At 43.9% G+C, this 20,780-nt stretch overlaps 1 long non-coding RNA gene across 2 annotated transcripts in view; it reads left to right on the top strand.

Moving 5' to 3' along the window:
- The first annotated feature begins 2,656 nt into the window (after positions 1-2,656).
- LOC118530327 (uncharacterized) overlaps positions 2,657-20,780 on the top strand; it is an 87,165-nt gene continuing 69,041 nt past the window's right edge. For both annotated transcript variants that reach the window (XR_013444679.1, XR_013444680.1), the window contains exons 1-2: positions 2,657-2,761; positions 6,721-6,898. This is a non-coding gene — a long non-coding RNA (uncharacterized LOC118530327). The remainder of the gene's footprint in view (positions 2,762-6,720; positions 6,899-20,780) is intronic.

Here is a 20,780-nt window from a genome sequence, read left to right as displayed (position 1 = left end):
AAATGACCTAAAACACTTAGCATAGTGCCAAGTGTGAAATAAGTCCTCAATAAGCACTAGCTAATATAATTACTAGGTGCAACATGAAATCTCTAGATTAGTTTAATTTTTCACTCGTTTGATGTCTATATAGGGTCAACATTTTCTAAGTGATTTTCCTTTACCATATATATTTCCTCAAGTATCAGTCAACTGTTCATTCTCTTAACTATAGGGTTTAAGCGTCTTTCTCACAAATTTGAATGACTTTCTTAACATGGTAAAGTTATTAATTCTTTGTCACATTTTACATTTCATATTGCTTGAAGCTACAAAAGTTATCATTCTGACACAAAGCTGAAAAATACTCCATTCTGGGTTTCTAGAACTAGATTATGATACATAATTGCCTATTAATAAGTTAATAAGTTTGGCGGTGTGTAACAGATAAATAAAATCTCTTCTGTCAAAGTCTAGGCTAGTATGGTGCTTTATAGTACCAAGAAACCAGACTCCTTCTATCTTGTTCTGCCATCTACAGAATGCTGCCACAGCCTCCTGGCCCCAGAGGGCTCTCTACCACCTCCATACTCCAACTAACAGGAAGCAGGAGAGGGGTAGACACGTGCCTTCCCTTTAAGGGCATCACCTGAAAGTTGCATACCGCATGCCATCTCACATCCCATTGGCCAGAACTTAGTTTCATGACCACATCTAATTACAAGGAAGACTGGGAAATGAAGTTCTTATTTTAGGGGGCTACATATTCAGCTCAAAATTCTATTATGATACAAGGGGCAAGTAGATTTGGGGGGAACTCTTGGCCCCTGTTGTTCTGATTTTCTGGACACACAAACATCTTTGTACCCTTCTTCCCACACACCAGAACATACCCATTGCTAAGGGAGAGAACTCCCCAGTATAATCCCATTGCTACTGAAGGGGAGCAGATTATGCCACCCTAAAATAGGCCTCTTTGTCATATTGATCATCTTGAGAGCTAGTTATTTTTAAGAAACTGCAGATAACAGGAGAAGCTCTGAAACCTAGTGGAGGTTACCCTTTTGTAAGAGACGTTTACCTTTAGGGGCGCCTGGGCGGCTCAGGGGGTTAAGTGTCTGCCTTTGGCTCAGGTTGTGATCCCAGGGTCCTGGGATTGAGCCCCGCATCTGGCTCCCTACTCAGTGGAGAGCCTGCTTCTTCCTCTCCCTCTGCACCGCCCCCCGCCCCCCCCACCCCCGCTTGTGCGCTCTCTCTCTCAAATAAAATCTTTGAAAAAAGAGAGAGAGACATTTACCTTTATAAGAAATCTCTGTGAGGATGGTTCCTTCTGTCCCAGGATGAGGAGGATGACTAAAACCAGAAACTCTTTGGTTCCTCGGTGGCTCAGATGTTTAAGTGTTTCATTTGACTCAGGTCATGATCCCAGGGTCCTGGAATCGAGCCCCGTGTCGGGCTCCCTGCTCAATGGGGAGCCTGCTTCTCCCTCCACCTCTCCCTCTGCTCGTTCTCTCTCTCTCAAATAAAGAAAAAATCTTTAGGAAAATAAAATAAAACCAGAAACTCTTATCAATGGAGAAGGTAAAGACTTCAATCTGCCTAACAACCTTACCCTCGTTTACTGTGTTTTCCCTGTCACCTCCCATAAATGGCATCCCCTCTCCCCCAACGTCTTTTATCTTTATCTGAAGGTATTTAAGGGGGTGGCTTGGGCCATTTCAGGGAGTTACTCAGTCTCCCTGGGTCTCTCCCATGTGTGCAGGAGGTGTACATGTTATTAAACTTCTGTTTGTTTTTCTCCCGTTAATCTCTCCTTTATTATAGCGGGGGTCTTAGCCAAGAACCGAGGAGTCGAGAGAGAATGATTTTTCCTTCCCTACGCTTGCATGCATCTCAAAGTTCAGGATCTCTGAGGGATGTGTAATATCCCCTCTGTGAGGTTCAAATGTATCAAATGATCCTGCAATCTGTAAAAAAGACAAGTGATGCGCGCCTTCCACAACCTCACGGTAGAGTAGGAGTGGGGTGATCGCGGACACGGTGCTGGAAATTCCAGACCAACGGGACAACCCTCGGCAGTGGTCACTTCCTGGCGATTATGGAGTCCCACTGGCTTGGAAATGCAAAAGCTCCTTGTCCTCGAACTGGATCAAATTCCTTAGTTAGCCCATCTGATAGCCCTTAGCTCTGCTTCCTTAAAGAAAATCCTTGTCCATTGTCCTCTCTGGCCCTCCAGAAGGTTCATTTCCATTGATTGTTTATGGCCACATTCGCCCTGGACCTCTCTTGGGGATGGGTCCGCTTTCACCGTCCGTTCTTTGCTGAGCAGTTTGGGGACCTCAACATGGCCTGAAGGTGGAGGGGAGCGGAATTTGCCACCCCAAAACACGCCTCTGCGGCGTAAGGATTATTTGGGGCTGGTTATTTTTAAGAAACTGCAGACTCGGGAGAAGCTCTGAACACGGAGTAGAAGTTGCACTTCTGTGAGAGACATTTACAGGTCTTAGGGGAATCTGCATTTGTAAGGGTGGTTCCCTCCTGGTTCCAGGAAGAGGTGGTTGACTCTAAATCTCTAGAAACTGCCAGGGAGGGAGAAGGCAGGGATTTAAATCTGCATAACAACTACACCCTTGTTTACCGTGCCTGGCCCGGTAGCCTCCCAAAACAGACTCCCCACCCCCAACATATTTTGTCTTTTGCTGAAGCCGGTATTTAAAGTGGTGGCTGGAGCCGTTTCGGGGAGTTACTCACTTTTCCTGGGTCTCTGCCATGTATACAGGAGGTATGTATGTCATTGAACTTGTTTGTCTTTCTCCTATTAATCTGGGTTTTATTATGGGGGAGGGGGGGTCTCAGCCAAGAACCTCAAAGGATAAAGGGAAAGCTATTTTTCCTTTCCCGTGCAGGATCTCATCATCACAGGCATTTGCAAACCTGCCTTTCGGTTTCTTTGGTTTTCAGATTCTCTCTAACATTTAATAAGCTTCTGGTCTGTTTGCTGCTTGTCAATTACATATAGCGGAAACCATCCCGGGGGGTCAGCCTCAGGGCAGTAAGAGTCCGTCCTGGCCATGAACTCCTCTGGAGGAAGGAGGCAGGAAGCAGCAGGGCCTAGGGGTTGAAGGGATCACAGACCCCGGGAACCTGACCAAGATGTGCAACTGCCCAAGACTCTGTCCCATGCCCTGCACCCCTGCGTGCCCTCCTGCAGCTGCCCTAGTTCCGCAGATGGGCAGCTAGTGGTGGCGATTTGCACACCCCCCCCCCCCCCACGTCTGACTAGCTCTGGTTGGGTCCATCCCTCTGTAGGGTGTTGCTAAAAGCAGCAAGATGCAGCAGACACTGTTCAACATTATAAATGTTTCTTGTTTACCCCAGTGCTATTCTTCTGCAGCCTGTGAGCTGCTTTCCAAGATCTGGCTGACCTTTGTTAATGCTGTGCCTAGCTGAAATTTCTATTTCCTTAGAAGAAAGCGAAAATGGATGTTGGGGCAACTAGCACTCTCTGCCACAAATGCCTATTGATTCAGACAGGTTCTTAATTCCACTCCATAAAGTGAGTCAGCAACTTGTAGGAGGCATGGGGCCAGTGAAATAGAAAACTGGTTCCCTCAGATAGCCATATCGTGCAGTGTCCTAGGACTCACTATGAAAAAGGAAACCCTGACAGCCCCAGCCCCCCCACCCCCAAAAGTTGCAGCTAAACTTTTGCTAGTTTTTTTTTTTTTTAAAGATTTTATTTATTTATTTGAGAGAGAGAGAATGAGAGAGAGCACATGAGAGGGGGGAGGGGCAGAGGGAGAAGCAGACTCCCCGCCGAGCAGGGAGCCCGATGTGGGACTCGATCCAGGGACTCCAGGATCATGACCTGAGCCGAAGGCAGTCGCTCAACCAACTGAGCCACCCAGGCGCCCAACTTTTGCTAGTTTTGATATGATGGATATAAGTGCTCAAAGATGATGTTATAACTAGCAGTAAGGCTGATTTTTCTGGGCCCTGTCAAAAACTTGACTTTCAAAGTCTCGTAAAACAGCTACACAGTGACTTTAGAAACTCAAGGTGGGAAAACCCATGTACTGTTAGAATTTTTCAATAGGGTTGTCAGATTAAGTTACTTCTGCAATTCTTTTATTCTCTTTTAGATACATTGAATGTGGATCTGTAGCTTGTAATATAGTCTAAATACTTCATGATGTTTCCTCCCTTCTTACAATGTAAAATAAACCTTTACAGAGAATGAAAAATGAATGATTGTCACAAAGAGATTTTTCTTTCTCTTCTCAGCATGTTCATTTTCTCTATATGTCATTTTCTTGATGTTCATTTCATGTAATAAATCTACTCCAGATTCCTTCATCTCTAGCACTAAAGATAGCTTCGTTAGTTTGCACACTGTCAAAATACAAATTAAATCCCAATTTTATTTGAGAATGGAGACGACGACTATTCTAAACAGAAGTTCCAGAACAAAGTCAAGAGACTTTGAGAAGTTTATATCATTATAGTTATTTATACTGCTGTGAAATGTAAGGGACTTGGATGTATTTTGTTTACTGCTATATGGCTGGTACCTAGACCAGTACTTGATGGACACTCAAATATTTATTGGGTTAATAAATTAATGGATTTTTCTTTTTCATCATCCTAAAATACATTGGGAAACCTTTAACCAAAGTCATTGGAGTAGAATTGGATCTTTTTGATTCCTTACAAGGAGAAGGCATGGTGGGATTATATAATTCAGACTATTAAAATTCATGAAAGCATTCAGACTGGGTGAGAAGATATTTAACCTCAATTTGATGTCTCTAAATATTCACACCAGGAGAGAGGAGGAGGGGCACAAATCGTGTCCCGTGGGAACAGGATTCTGTGATACAGTGTCTCAGATGTGTGTCTCTGGTGGGGGATAATAGCTGAGAAGACACTGACCCAAATGATTGGCAACATAATATTGAAATAAATATTTTCAAGTGTTCTTCATGTAATCTTCTGGTCTCACAACAAATTTGAGAGTGGTTTCTATTACTCTTCTCATTTTACAAATGTAGAAATTGAGCTTCCAAGATAGAACCTGTCCAAAGTCCCACAGCTGATGATTGGAAGAGCCCCAGCTTCAAGGTCACCTTGGATAAGAAGTCCTGCTTTTGTTTCATTGGCATTCAGCTACTCTGCAGTTCTCTCTCTGCCCCTCACTCCTTTCTGCAGCATATCTCCCTTCTTGTTACGGTTATTGTACTAATGTTGTAATGTCATGAGCTCTGAGTTAATAAAGGCTTCTTTTCTAGTGTCCAAAACAATGCATAATATTTGCTGGGTCTTCAAGGAGGAGATAATGATGACTGGAACCAAAGTCCCAGAATTCTCCACAAGCAACTTGTCGTATTACAGATTTCTGGGAGAGCTATTTTAGTAGGAACTCTACTATGGACTGAAGATTTGTGCCCTCCCCCCATTTATATGTTGAAGCCCTATATTTGGAGAGGCTTTTGAGAGGAGGTTGGGTTAGATGAGGTCCTGAGAGTAGGGCCGCATGATGGGATTAGTGGCTTTATCAGGGCAAGAAGAGAGATCCCTTTTGGTCTCTATGCACGTGCCCCGAGGAAGGGCCATGTGAGGACATAGAATTTGGCCATCTGCGGTCCAACGAGCGCTCTCACCAGGAACTGAATTGGCTGGCACCTTGATCTTGGACTTCTCACCAAAATTGTGAGCAAATAAATTTCTGCTGTTTAAATCACCTAGCCTATCGAATTTTTTTGTGGCGGCCCAAGCAGGCTAATATATACTCCGTGGTGCTTTGGCCCCCATGCCTCTGTGTGGACATCTTGACCCAGGTGAGGCAAATTACATCACTAATGTTGGGTGAGCACTGGTTTTGCCTAGACTAGAAACTGGCCTCAAGGGCCTTTCCTGTGTTCTTTTTCCTGAGCCTGAATCTAGTTTCCGCTCAGTCTTCTAAGGTGACGGAAGTGGAGCTGGGGAGCTTCTTTCTAGCTGAGGGGGCAGTGAGAATAAGAAGGGATGTGGCCTATTTGTTGTTATCAGTTCCCGAAAGAGGCCAAGAATAAGAATCTCAAAAAAGCATCCATTCCAGAGAATCTCTATACATGGCTTGTATAGTCCTCTAACTTCCCAGCTAATCCTGGAAACAGGTCATTGAATTCAGACTTTTCTTCTTTTGTGATGTAGGTTTTTAGTGCTATAATTTTCCCTCTAAGCACTGTTTTAGGTGCATCTTGCAGATTGTAATATGTCATATTTCATTTTCATACAGTTAAAAATACCTTCTAATTTTTCTAGATTTCTGCTTTGTCCATGAATTAAAGTTGTGTCATTTGGGAATTTTCCAGAGATCTTTCTGTTTGATTTCTAATTTAATTCCCATTGTGGTCCTATAACACACTTTGCATAATTTGAATCCTTTTTAATTTATTGAGACTTGCTTTCTGGCCCACACTGTGATTTATCTTGGTAGATATTCCACGTATATTTGAAAAGATTGCGTATTCTGCTCTTGGTGGATGGAATATTGAATAGATGTTAATTGGGTCATGTGAATTGATAAGTGCTTACCTCTCCATATACTTGCTGATTTTCTGTTTACTTGTTCTATTAATTATTGAGAGGGGGATATTTAAATATCTGACTAATTATGGTACTCTCTACTTTTCAGTTCTATCAGTTTTTGCTTCAGGTATTTTATTTTCTTTTTAAGATTTATTCATTTATTTATTTTAGAGAAAGAGAGAGCAGGAGCGGATGGAGGGGCAGAGGGAGAGAGACAATCTTGAGCAGACTTGTGCTGAGCGTGGAGCCGGACACGGGGCTCCATCCCACGACTCTGAGACCATGACCTGAGCGGAAATCAAGAGTTGGCTGCTCAACCAACTGAGCCACGCAGGTGCCCCTGCTTCAGGTATTTTAAAGTAGTGTTAATAAGTTCATAAACATTTATGATTTATATACTATGGTGAATTGACTGCTTTATCATTAGGAAATGATCCTCTTTATTCCTGGTATTATTTTTTGCTCTGAAATCTAATTTGAATTTGATATTAATATAACCACTCCAGCTTTATTTTGATTAGTGTTAGTACGGTATATAGTTTCCCATGCTTTCACTTTTAACCTGTATGCATTTTTTAAAAAAGATTTATTTATTTTAGAGAGGGGGTAGGGGCAGAGGGAGAGGGAGAGAGAGAAGTTCTGTACATATTTAGTTTGTATTTTAAACTTAATGAAATTCGTGTATGTGTTGACACATGTATATATTTCATAAGTAAAGGTTATGTATATATATTGGAGATTGTGATCGAAAATTTTACTACTGATGGGGTAAACAGTCAAAAAAGGCATAGAAACTGTGGCTTTAAGGGCAATGTGAACGAGTGACCAATCCTTTTTACACGAGAACAGAAATAGGACCGGAGAGAACGACAGGGCCTAGACATCACGCAACTCTAGTTGACCGGCTCCCCTTGGATCATGTATGTGAATGGTGCTCCCCACAGTTGTGTTAAGCTACGGCTTTTGCCAGAGAATCCGTTTGGAGGGAAGAATTAAGAGTCACATGTGGAAAGGGCTGAGAGGCGTCTCTTTCCAAGAGGACACAAGGCCAAGCAAACTGTCCTAATGTATGTCGTTGCCCATGTAAGTGAGGAAAAATACTTTTACCTCCATTCCTTCTATGTTCTTGGCTGAGAAGCCCCCGCCCCCCCAAAAGAAAAGACAGATTAATGGGAGAAAAAGAGAAGTTTAGTAACATGTATATCTCCTGTATACATGGGAGAGACCCAGGAAAACTGAGTAGCTCCCCCAAATGACCTAAGCTACCACCTTAAATACTGTCTCTAGCTGAAGACAAAAGAAGATGGGACTCCTGGCTGGCTTAGTTGGTAAAGCATGTGACTTTTGATCTTGGGGTCATGAGTTCAAGCCCCACGTTGGGGGGAGAGTTTACTTAAAAAAGAAAAGATGTTGGGGCATGTTGGGGTGCGGAGTCCATTATGGGAGGTTACCAGAAAAGCACAATAAACAAGGTTATGGTTGTTCTACAGATTTTAAGTCCTTGCCTTCTTCATTGATATGTTTCTAGAGATTTAGAGTCATTCTCCCCTCCTCCCCCATCCAGAGAGGGAGACACCCTGACAGATGGAGATTTCCCTTATAAATGTAAATGTCTCTTACAAAAGGGTGACTTCTGGGGGCCCCTGGCTGGTTCTGTCAGTCGAACATGTGACTCCTGATTGGTGGAACATGTGACTGTGGATCGAGGGGTGGTGAGTTTGGTAGCCTCATGTTGGGTGTAGAGATTACTTCAAAATAATATCTTTTAAAAACAAAACAAAAAAACCAAAAGGGCAACTTCTCTGTTTTTAGAGATTTCTCGTGTCCGAAGCCTCTCAAAAATAATCAGCCCGAAATAATCAATCTGCCAAAGAGGCTTATTTTGGGATGGCAAATTCTGCTCCCTTTCACCGATGAAGTCCAGAAAGATTGTCCAGTGAAGGGAGATGAGTATGCTGGGTGAAGTACTGGAGGGTGAGGGGACTAGAGAGAAAAGATCCAAAAACCTGCACAGGGGTCCCTTTGAGGGCTGTAGCTGAATAGTAAAGCTGCGCATGTGCGGAGTTTAAATACATAGTGTGTCCAAAAGTCGTGAAGGCAAAAGTTCAAAGTACTGCCTCGGGGCACCTGGGTGGCTCAGTTGGTTGGGTGTCTGCCTTTGGCTTGGGTCTTGATCCCAGGGTCCTGGGATCGAGCCCCACATCGGGCTCCTTGCTCGGCAGGAAGCCTGCTTCTCCCTCTCCCATCCCTCTGCTTGTGTTCCTGCTCTCGCTATCTCTCTGTCAAATAAATAAATAAAATCTTTAAAAATAATAAAAAATAAAACACGCTATTCAAATAGTTTACTCTGGTAGACAAGTACATTCTACTGAAGAATATTGGTAATTATTAAAAGGATAGTTTTAGAGCCACCTGGCTGGCTCAGTCAGTAGAGCATGACTCTGGATCTCAGGGTCGTGAGTTTGAGCCCCACATTGGGTGTAGAGATTACCTTTAAAAAAAAAAAGGTAGTTTTAAAGACTAAATGTGTATGTGGACTGTGTAAAGATCACCTCACTCAGTATCGGGCTTTTTGAATTTAATTTGTAAACTTCCAAAAGTAATCTAAAGCCTGATATTTTCCAAATTGTGGATTGAAGGTGCAAATTTCCCTCAGCCCTTGTAGGGAAGTCCTTTTGAATTAATTTCCCTGACATGAGATTGCTCTCCCCAAAGCAATTTTGGAGGGAACATTAAGTGTTTTTAATCAGAGCTGCGTGGGAGCCCATTTAATCACTATGTAATAGAAGACATTAAAGGAACAACATTTTGTTTAAGGGACTTATTGACTGAGAAGTTCGTTTAAACTGCGTCTTCTCTTCTCTGGCTTCCCATTTTGGACATGTCCAGCCAAGATTGAATTCAGTATTTCTGTTGGGTAGCTATCCCGCAGCCCACCCCTACCATCCACCCTCCAGCATCTTCAGCCTTCATCCTATAAATAAAAATTAACATGTTTTGGGTTTTGTCCTTGCAAGTTATAGTTGTCTCTGACAATTCCCTTTCTGTTTGAGAAAAGCCAGAGTGGTGCTGTGTATTTTCGGTCATATTCTCTCTGGTATCAAATGTCACAGCTGGCTTGCATGAGGTTTATTTATATTATAATAGCATTTCCTTTAGATCTCAAGGGGCCTCTATCTCTAAAATCACTTGTCTACAGGAACTTCAGGGAGAATAACTTGACCTTTTTTAAAAGTAAACTTTCCAGTTGAATGGCTCCCTCTGGATCTAGGTTCAGATGGTTCTGTGTGTGTGCGTGTGTGACTCATGCTTTTAGGTTAATGTAGATTCAGACTTTTCAAAGTGATAATAGTGTGTCTTTGATTTTCCAAACAGAGATCTTTCATTGATTGTGATGAAGAGTAAACAATAAGCCTTGTATAATTTATGGAGATTATAATGTATGGTCTTCTTCCTCCCATTCCAGAAAGTCAATTCTTTTTAGTTTAGTTAGTTTAGTTAATAATTCCTTCCCCAAATTCTATTATATTTATAGACAGAAACAGGGTGACCAGCTGAACTTTCAGTACAAAAACCAGGGAAGGGGGTGCTTGGGAGGCTCAGTCGGTTAGGTGTCCAACTCTTTATCTCGGCTCAGGTGTTGATCTCAGGATCATGAGTTCAAGCCCCGCATGGGGCTCCATGCTGGCGGTGCAGCCTACTTAAAAACAAACAAACAAACAAACAACCCAGAAAAGTCCCAGGCCAACTGGGATAAGTTGGTCACCCTGGGCAGAAGTGATACACAAGACACTTCCCAACCTAGAGTTTTTCCTAAACCCTGAGTTCACTGAAGAGAAGTGTCCTTAGGGCAAAAGGAAAGTGGAATAACAATGTAAACCTTTTTTCATTTTAATTTCAGCGTAGTTGACATACAGTATTATATTAGTTTCATGTGTACAGTATAGTGATTCAGTAATTCCATACATCACCCGGGGCTCATCATGACAAGTGCACTCCTTACTCCCCATGACCTGTAAACTTCTTTTTTTTTTTAAAGATTTTATTTATTTATTTGACAGAGAGAGACACAGTGAGAGAGGGAACACAAGCAGGGGGAGTGGGAGAGGGAGAAGCAAGGCTCCCCGCAGAGCAGGGAGCCTGATGTGGGACTCGATCCCAGGACCCTGGGATCATAACCTGAGCCGAAGGCAGCCGCTTAACCGACTGAGCCACCCAGGCACCCTTTTTTTTTAAAGATTTTATTTCATGACCTGTAAACTTCTAATTAAAATACAACATATATGTAATGTACAAATCTTAAGTGCTCTACAAAATTTCAGCAAGTGTACACACATGCGTAAGTAGTATCCAGATCAAAAAAAAGAATATTTCCAGAATCCTAGAACCCTCCTTAGGCATACTTTCAGTAACTACCCCCCTTGAATACCCATGTAAGGTAGGGGGAGTAATTTTCCCTCTACCCTTCTGAACTCTTGGCTGAGATACCACCTGCAATAAAAGACACATTAACAGGAGAAAAACAGAAGTTTAATAACATGTATATCTCCTGTATACATGGGAGAGGCCAGGAAAACTGAGTAAAACTCTCTGAAATGGCCTAAGATATCACCTTAAATAGAAATGTCAGCTAAAGACAAAAGAAAGATGTTGGTGGTTGGGGGAGGCCTGGTATGGAAGGCTATTGGAAAAACACAAATTGTTATACAGATTTAAGTCCTTGCCTTCTCCATTGATAAGTTTCCTACAATTTAAAGTCATCCTTCCCTTCCTGGTACTGAGAGCGAGACCTGCTTGCAAATGGAGATTAACCTTCTAAATGTAAATTTTTCTCACAAAAGGCTGTATTCTACTTTGATTTTAGAGCTTCTTCATGTCTACTTTTTCTCGAAAATATGCCACTTCAAAGTAGTTCTTATGCCAGAGGCATATTTTGGGGTGGCATAGTCCACTATTTCTTCAACTGTTATCCTTACTTAAAATAATTTAGGGGCACCTGGGTGGCTCAGTCGGTTAAACATCCAACCAACTTTTGGTTTCAGCTCAGGTCGTGATCTCATAGGTTGTGAGATTCATCGACCCTGCGTTTGGCTCCACACTCAGTGGGCAATCTGCTTGAAGATTCTCTCCCTCTGCCCCTCCCCCCACTCCTCAAAGTCCATTCTGGAATAGGATTTTGGCTTTACTTTTAGGTACCCCAGAGGCTTCCAAATGCAAAAGAACCCTCAAAGAGGAATTTAAGCCTCTGCTTCAATGACATGGGCTGTATTTGAAGATTGCAAAAATTTCAGAAACAATTTTTGAGATAGATCTCATGGTCACTGTACCCAAGCTATCCTTTTTACCAGAAGTCTCTGCAAGAGGAAAGCTCTTCTCAAACAATTGGCCCAAGATGGGGCCCTGTCTTTGACATGAGGAGAGATAAGTAGCATATGCTATCTCAGTTCTAGAGAAAATTAACCTCAGGGGGTGACAACTTTATCCCTGTTCCAATATATATCAGCATGCCCATCTTGAAAGGTCATCTAGTATCTGAAAAGACCAAGGACTTTGAAGTCAAACATCGTAGTATCAAAGAGTGATTTTCAAAAGCTAAAAACAATAGTGCTCATACAAATATAGAATGGATGTATGTCAAAGATTTTATTCAACTCATTAATGAGGGGGATCAGTAAGATGGTAATGCTGGTTCAAAGAGCATTTTGAGGACTGGCATATTTATAGTCCACTAGGAAAGGCAGTTTAAATTTGCTAAGTTAGAGACAACTGATTAATGTCCAAAGGGCAATGAAACTAACTTCGGGGCTCTATTTTCTATTGGACAGAAGAATTACCATATAACTTCAGAGTCTGAGCCCTTAATTAATAGTAAATGGCAGTTACACACAGATCTATATCCCCTAGATAATTAAATAATCCTTGAGTATCCTGTCAACATCCCAAGATGACTTTGAAAGGACATACAACTGTAGGGGCCAAGGGCAGGCCACCCCAAGATGGGCCACTTTATCATGAAGATTATTCTGAGCTGAAGGCCATTGAGACCTTGTGAGCTCAAGAGAAACTTTGCTCCTCTCTTAACCACATAGAAGAATCTAAATTGGGGATTTTTTCCCCGAATAAGGGTTATTATCAGACAAACTTTATCTGAGTGACCCATCTGTATGGTAGGACAAACATCTAATTACCAAACATCTGCTCTTCTTATTGCCCTGTGAAGTGCATTTCTTTCCTCTGAAGTCCCAGACCCCTATCCCTTTCTTAGTTCAGGATGACATATATACTTTATTTTGCCTGACTGTCTTTGGAATTTCTATGCTGTTGGATTCCCTGAACATACACTAGTAAATTTGATTTTCTTCTGTTAATCTGTCTTATGTCAGTTTCTTTTTTTTTTTTTTTTAAGATTTTATTTATTTATTGGGCACCTGGGTGGCTCAGTTGGTTGAGCGTCTGCCTTTGGCTCAGGTCATGATCTCAGGGTCCTGGGATCGAGCCCTGCATCGGGCTCCCTGCTCAGAGGGGAGTCTGTTTCTCCCTCTGCCCCTCCCCCTGCTCGTGCTCTCTCTCTCTCTCTCTCTCACTCGCTCAGATAAATAAATAAAAATAAAATATTTAAAAAAGATTTTGTGTATTTGAGAGAGAGAGCACGAGCAGGGGAGGGGCAGAGGGAGAGGGAGAAGCAGACTCCCCGCTGAGCATGGAGCCCGACGTGGGGTTCAGTCCCAGGACCCTGGGATCATGACTTGAGCCGAAGTCACTTAACTGACTGAGCCACCCAGGCGCCCCCAGTTTGATTCTTAGTCCAGCTAGAAGGACCCTTGAAAGGGACAGGAATTCTTGTTCCCTAACACAACTTAATTTTCCCCCTTATTTCTTAAGTTTTAAATAATGTATCTTAACAATATCTAAGACACCTATGTGCACAATATACTAGCTTTTGAGCACTTACCCAAATTCAGTTTGGGACTCAGTTTCTTCATCTGTAAAATTAGGATGATAATATCTATCTTACCTGATTATTTAATTTTTTTTCTTACTCCCCAGCTAATGGAGACCAAGCGGGGATCACCCCTGGGTAGGCCGAAGATGGAGTTGGGTGCCTTTTTTTGGTTTGTTTTTTTAAGAGAGGAAGGGAGAGAGCGAGAGAATGGGGGTGGAGGGGCGGAGGGAGAGAGGAAGAAAGAGAATCGTAAGCAGGCTCCATGCCCAGGGCAGAGCCTGACATGGGGCTCAATCTCAGGACCCTGAGATCATGACCTGAGCCGAAATCAAGAGTCAGATGCTTAACCCACTGAGCCACCCAAGTGCCCCGGAGTTAGGTGCCTTTTACACGCATGACTGGGATAGAGACCAGAGGGTAGCAGGGTATAGGCCAGGAAATGGACCAAAGCCTGCATTACTGTATCTGAGGGATGGAAGCCTGGAAGGGAAACCAAGTGAAAATGAGCTGAAAATTAAGGAGTAGTTAAAGTTGAAGAAACCAACAGACAGAACCAGGAACGTGTGTCAGCCAAGAGCACACACAAGTTGGGAGTTCACAAAATAAAGCGGGGGGAGAAAGGGGACAAGAATGAGCATGAACCTGAGTGGGGGAAGGTGGCAGCTTTTGTTCTATCCAGTTCTGCCAATAGCGTGAGATGGTCTCTTTTTGGAGATTAGGGTTACTCTCAGGCAATAAATAGGATAAAGGTTAATGATAATTTATGCCAGGCACCTTGTTTAGTATCTACAGAAGCAGGTGCTTAGTAAATGGTAGTGATTATCCTTTTTGTCTACTTTTCTGTCAGTGGAGGTTGAAGGTGAGGCAGTTCTCTTTCAAAAGAAGCTACAAGAATTAAAGCCTCTTTGACTCTCTCGTTCAGTAGAGAAGGTATTCATATTACCGGAGAAAATGAGGAGGGGCATGTGTTGTATTTGGCAGCTCCAGCAAACGAGATGTGCCGGTCGCATCTTCCTTCAAGAGAGAACTTGCTGGTCACCCGCGGGGCCCTGCTCTCCCTGGGGAAGCCCTAGCCAAAGACTGAGCCCAGGGTGGCCAAGGCCTGGCCACTTCTGCTGCACATCAGTATTCTGGAACAGGCCGTCTTTGCTCAGAGCTCTTTGGCTCTTTTGGAGGCTCCGTCAGATCTGCCCTGTGGTCTGAGCCTCTCCCTGCCCGATTCTTTCTCCTTCTTTTTTTTTTTTACTGGTGTCAGATCTGCAACACAGTCGGAAGGCTTTCTGTTGGCCCTGCTTCCTCTGACTTCATTTTTCCCAAGTGTTAAACTCATCCGAGGGACCTTTTTCACCCTTCACTCTGCTTCCTTGTTTGCTGCCCAGAGGATTTGAACGGACGCAGCCGGTACCCGACGTGGCCTGAGAGACCAGGAGAAAGGGTGGAGGTCAGTGAGGGTCGCTCACCACCCGTCTGGCCGGGAAGACCCCAGCCTGGGTAGTGTGTAGGGTGCGGAGAACGTGCTGGTCTAATTGTGAAAACGTACACTGGTTGTGATTTGGGGAAAGGTTCTCATGGAGGGGAATGCTCAGGCGGTTTGAGAAGTCTGGAGTCTGGAGGGTGGGAGGTGGAGGCTGGAGGCTGGAGGACAGGGAGGAGGAGGCCGCACGGAAGAGAACAATGGAATTGTCTGCTTGCTGTTAAGTTCTATCATACCCTACAGAGAGATAATGAAAAACCAAAGGCAGTCAATACACCATTGAAAACCAGGTGTGAAGGCCACAAGTCCTCTCTGGTAGTTTACAAAGGGGCTCTTATCTTCTGCAGTGGGAGAGCGGAAAAAGCTGAAGGCAAAACTCAAGATTAAATGGTTATATTCATCGGCCTTCAAAGCTGATGGAATGCTTGACTGAGGCAGTCTGTTCCCGCAAGGTCAGAGCCCTGTTGGGGGCAACCCCGGGACGCTGCTACGTGAGACGAGCATATGTGGGTGGAGGCCCCTGAAGACTGGGCCTCCCAGGGTTCAAGAAACCAAATTAGGGACGGGTTGAAGTCATTTGTGCTCAGCCCCATGACTGCACACCAAAACTGTATGAAATTTTTGTACTCGGCTTTCCCAGAAAAGGAAGGCCTAAGTCAACCAGTCAGCACTTGCGTGTCCGGCACAAGTGAGCTGACCGCGCTGCAAGACTTCCCTTGGTTCCAGAGAAGGAAAGTAACCCTGCTTCAACCAATCCGCAAACACCCAGCATAGCTTCCTTTTTCCTACTCATATTGGTCTATAAAACCCTCTTGAGCTGTACAGCTCTTTGGAGCTCCTTTCTCTTGGCTAGATTGGATGCTGCCCAACTCATGGATGGCTAAACAAAGCCACTAAGATATTTAAAATGTACTCAGTTGAATTTTGTTCTTTAACACCAGCTCCTCTGAACCCTGAGAGCCTTCAAGGATGACCCACTCCTCCCTATTAAGAGCCATAATGCTCCCCACCTCCAGTGTAGAAAGATATTGTAGAGTCTTCTCCCCCATGAGGCAACAGCCACACAGCGCACCCCCCCACCAGCACCCCCACCACCCGCTCAGGATCTGCCCAACTTTATCTCTTGGTTGCCAGGCCGATAACTAGAATCATGCAACAGCATAACTCATCTGGGGATATGCTGGGCCTGATAAAGGAGGAAAGGGGCCATACCCCAAAGGAGCTCTAAGACCGGTCAGCATGTGCCAGCAAGAGCTGTGGGAGAAACAGTGGACTGGGTTTTGAGGATGATTGAGTCATGGGCCTGAAAACTATAATTGGATAAGGCAGAGTTTATTGTTTGACTGGCACTCTCTTGGGATACCCTGGCAAGGACCCCGGAGATGGGGTCTGTTAGGGAAATTTCTAGATGCCTGGAGAAAGTGGTAGCCCAAACTGAGCGAAGTTGAAATGCCCAAATTGTCACAACAGACAATAGAGCAAGGAATTAAGAGTCTGAGAGAGGTGGGCAGACAGGAATGCATATATTACACGAGACCAGATGACTCACCAGTGGATTATGCCCCATGGAAAAATCCAGAGGACACACCATTCACCGAGGCCATCAGAAATGTGCTGGGGAGCCGGATATCAGCCTTACTGAAACATTTAGTGGAGGCTTCCACTGTAAGGTTAAGACAGAGAGACCGTCACAAAGTTTGGCTTGTTGATAGTAAAGAAAATGGTAAAACGGCACTCAGGCAGTAGAGGCCAGATGATGGTGCTTAACTGCCAGAAACTATGGGAATGCAATTATGACCAGAAAGGATGGAGGAGCCGCCAAGGGGCTTTAACTAGGAGAGAATTGTGAGGATGGTTATAAAACTACAGCTCCCTAGGGGCTCAACTATAGCTGCCTCGGGGAAAACCAATGGGCATACAAAGATGCTGCTAATCTACACAGTAGTCCTGAGGCGCCTGGGTGGCTCATTTGGTTAAGTGTCTGACTCTTGGTTTCGGCTCAGGTTATGATCTCAGGATCATGAGATTGATCGAGCCCTGTGGGGGGCTCTGTTCTTAGCAGGGAGTCTGCTTGAGATTCTCCCCCTCCCCCTCTCCCCCTTCCCCTGGCTCGTGCACCCAGGCTCGTGCTTACACATGCTCTCTCTTTCTCTCTCTCCAAAAAATAAATACACACACACACACACACAGTAGTCCTCCCTTATCTGCAGAGGATATGTTCCAAGCCCCCCAGTGGATGCCTGAAACCGTGGATAGTACTGAACCCGGTATATACTAAGCTTTTCCCTATACATACATATCTATGATGAAGTTTAATTTATAACTTAGGTACAGTAAGAGATTAACAACAATAACAGTAAAATAGAACTATTATACTGTAATAAAAATTATGTGAATATGGTCTCTGTCTCTCTGAAAATATCTTACTGTATTATATTTACTCTTCTTGTGATGATGTGAGATGGTAAGATACTTAGCTGCTGAGATGAAGTGAGGTGAACCGTACAGGCATTGTGACCTCGAGTTTGGCTACTATTGACCTTCTGACAATTCCTAAGAAGGAGGGTCATCTGCTTCCGGACTGTGGTTGACTGCGGGTAACTGAAACTGTAGGAAGGAAGACCGCGGATAAGGGGGAGACTACTGTATAATCCAAAGGAGGCGAAGGTGGACGTGCAGAAGGCTTAGAGTGTTGCTCCAGTAAAAAGTCATGACCCACTGCCCATTTCATTGTCCATTCAGCCAGTTTTCGGTACTGGAATGTATTGAATTAAGAGGTGGCCATGTCTTCAGCTCCCCAGGGGGAAGGAAGCTGCAACACCATGACAGGGTAGACCACCATAATTCCCCCAGTGTTTTCCCAAGGGAACCAGCTATTGTTTACTCAGGTACCTGTATACTTGGGAAGGGGAGCAGCATTTCCCATCCTCAAATATTCCTCTTTGGTATAAGGATTAATCTGGGATGTTTATTTTTTATTTATTTTTTTTTAAATGTTTTCTTTTTTTTTTTTTTTTAGATTTTATTTATTTTATTGAGAGAGAGAGAGCACAAGAGGGGGGAAGCGGGAGAGGGAGAAGCAGACTCCCCGCCGAGCAGGGAGCCCGATGTGGGACTCGATCCCGGGACTCCAGGATCATGACCTGAGCCGAAGGCAGTCGCTTAACCAACTGAGCCACCCAGGCGCCCCTGGGATGTTTATTTTTAAGAAAACTGTGGACACACAAGAAGCTCTGAAAACTGAGTAGAAGTTACCAGTTTTTGTAGGACACAGTCCATTTATAAGGGGAAATCTTTTGTAAGGGTGTCTCCTTCCCTGTACCAGGAAGGAAAGAATAACTCTAAATTTCTAGAAACTCTCTATCCTTGGAGAAGACAACGGCTTAAATTTGCATAACAACCACACCCTTGATTACTGGGCCTTTCCTGGTCACCTCCCAAAACTGATCTTCCCCTTCCCCCCAAACATCTTTTGTCTTTGAAGATGGTATTTAAGGGGGTGGTTTGGGCCATGTTAGAGAGTTACTCAGTTTTCCTGGGTACCTCCCATAGTTTCAAGAGGTATACACGTTATTAAACTTCTTTTTATTTTATTATTTTTTTAGATTTTATTTATTTGTTTGTCAGAGAGAGAGAAAGAAAGCACAAGCAGGGGGTGTGGCAGGCAGAGGGAGAAGCGGCCTCCGCACTGAGCAAGGAGCCCGTGATGCAGAACCCTGGGATCATGACCTGAGCCAAAGGCAGACACTTAACCAACTGAGCCACCCAGGCATCCCAAACTTCTTTTTTTTTTTTTTTTAAGATTTTATTTTTAAGTAATATTTTTAAGTAATCTCTATACCCAACGTGGGGCTCAATCTCAGCCCCAAGATCAAGAGTTACATACTCTACTGACTGGGCCAGCTGGGTGCTCCCATGTCACTAGACTTCTGTTTTTCTCCTGTGAAACTGTCATTTATTGCAGGGTGGGGGTCTAAGCCAACAACCTAGAAGACTAGAGGGAAAATTATTTTTGCCCATCTACAGTTAGGAAAGGGAAATACGCAGACATTTTGAAGATGATTGGACGTAGACTCCAAGTTGGCCTTGATATACGGAGACTCAGAGGATCATCAGGCCTCTTGTTAGAGTGGAGACATATGGGGGCCACAGTCTAGCTTACAATCTCTCTACTTTTTTTATGGACTCACCCATTAGTAACTTTCTAGTCCTTGAATGCATGATTGGGATGGACATACTTGGCGATTGATTTAATCCCCACATTGGTGCTTGGTCTGTGTGTGGGGTGAGAGCCATCACAGTAGGGAAGGCCAAATGGATGAAACACGATCCTTCCTCTGCCCTGTATTCCCTCACCCTTTCCCCAGCAGCCAAGGTAGTAACTCAAAAGCAATATTGTATCCTAGGGGATAGTGATTATTTCTACAGTTAAGGACATAAAAAGATCTCATGAATCCCTTAATTTGGTGGTCTGGCCCCTGAAGAAACTGCATGGGTCCTGAGAAATGAGCATGGACTGTTGCATGATAGGCCCATTCATGGTTGCCATGCCAGACATGGTGTCAATGTTAGAACAGATTAACATGGTCTCAGGTACGTGATATGCACTCCTTAATTTGGCAAATGTGTTCTTGTCTTTCCCATGTGCACTTACTGTCTTGCCACAAGGCTGTGTTACCTTGCCTATCCTCTGTTACCACATAGTCCAAAGAGATCTGGGCAGTTCCACAGAGTATGGCATTGATTCACTGCATTGGTGACATTATGCTGATTGGGAAGGATGGGGAAGAAAGTGGCTAGTAAGCTGGAGGCCAAGGTAAGATGTGCTTTGCGGTGTATGGGAGACAAACCCTATACCTCAGGGTATGAGAGGCAGATGAGCTTCAGTTGCATCGAAGCTAATGTTTTTTGAGTTGCTATCACTCGCAGCCAGTCTTAATCATGATGCAGGATCATTTGCCCCAGATAATGGTATTTTATTTTATTTTATTTTTTAAAGATTTATTTATTTATTTGAGAGAGCGAGAATGAGAGAGAGAGAGAGAGAGCACATGAGAGGGGGGAGGGTTAGAGGGAGAAGCAGGCTCCTCGCCGAGCAGGGAGCCCGATGCGGGACTCGATCCAGTGACTCCAGGATCATGACCTGAGCCGAAGGCAATCGCTTAACCAACTGAGCCACCCAGGCGCCCCCCAGATAATGGCATTTTAGAGTAATTTATCTTTTGAAGTATTTCTGATGATAATTAGATTACAGCTAATTGTCTGTTGATATTGCTGCTACAAGTTCATGTCAGTAGCGAAAAATACAAATCTTCTATTCTACAATGGGACTTAAAGTGAGAGGGTATGATTCTAGGCTATCTAAAAGAGGGTTTTGCAAATAGGCAAGACACAAAGCGAGGGGAGAGCAGTAGAATACAGACCTATATTACACCACTTAAAATTATTGACTTGGCTCTCAGGAGGCCATTTGAACAGACCGTATTTCTCACAGTGGTGCTGAGGCAAGGGCCCTAATAAGTATGAATAATCAGGGGTCCCTGTGGAGATCAGTGACTTGCCATTCATATCTGACAGCCACTGGTTAAGGAGTAGTCAAACTAAACTGACATAGGGGCACTTGGGTGGCTCAGTCGTTGAGCGTCTGCCTTCGGCTCAGGTCATGATCCCAGGGTCCTGGGATCGAGCCCCGCATCGGGCTCCCTGCTCAGCGGGAAGCTTGCTTCTCCCTCTCCCACTCCCCCTGCTTGTGTTCCCTCTCTCGGTGTGTCTCTCTCTGTCAAATAAATAAAAAATCTTGAAAAAAAAAAAATT

Source organism: Halichoerus grypus, chromosome X (genome assembly GCF_964656455.1).
Source record: "Halichoerus grypus chromosome X, mHalGry1.hap1.1, whole genome shotgun sequence".
Lineage (NCBI taxonomy): Eukaryota > Metazoa > Chordata > Mammalia > Carnivora > Phocidae > Halichoerus > Halichoerus grypus.
This window is presented reverse-complemented; position numbering and strand designations above follow the sequence as displayed.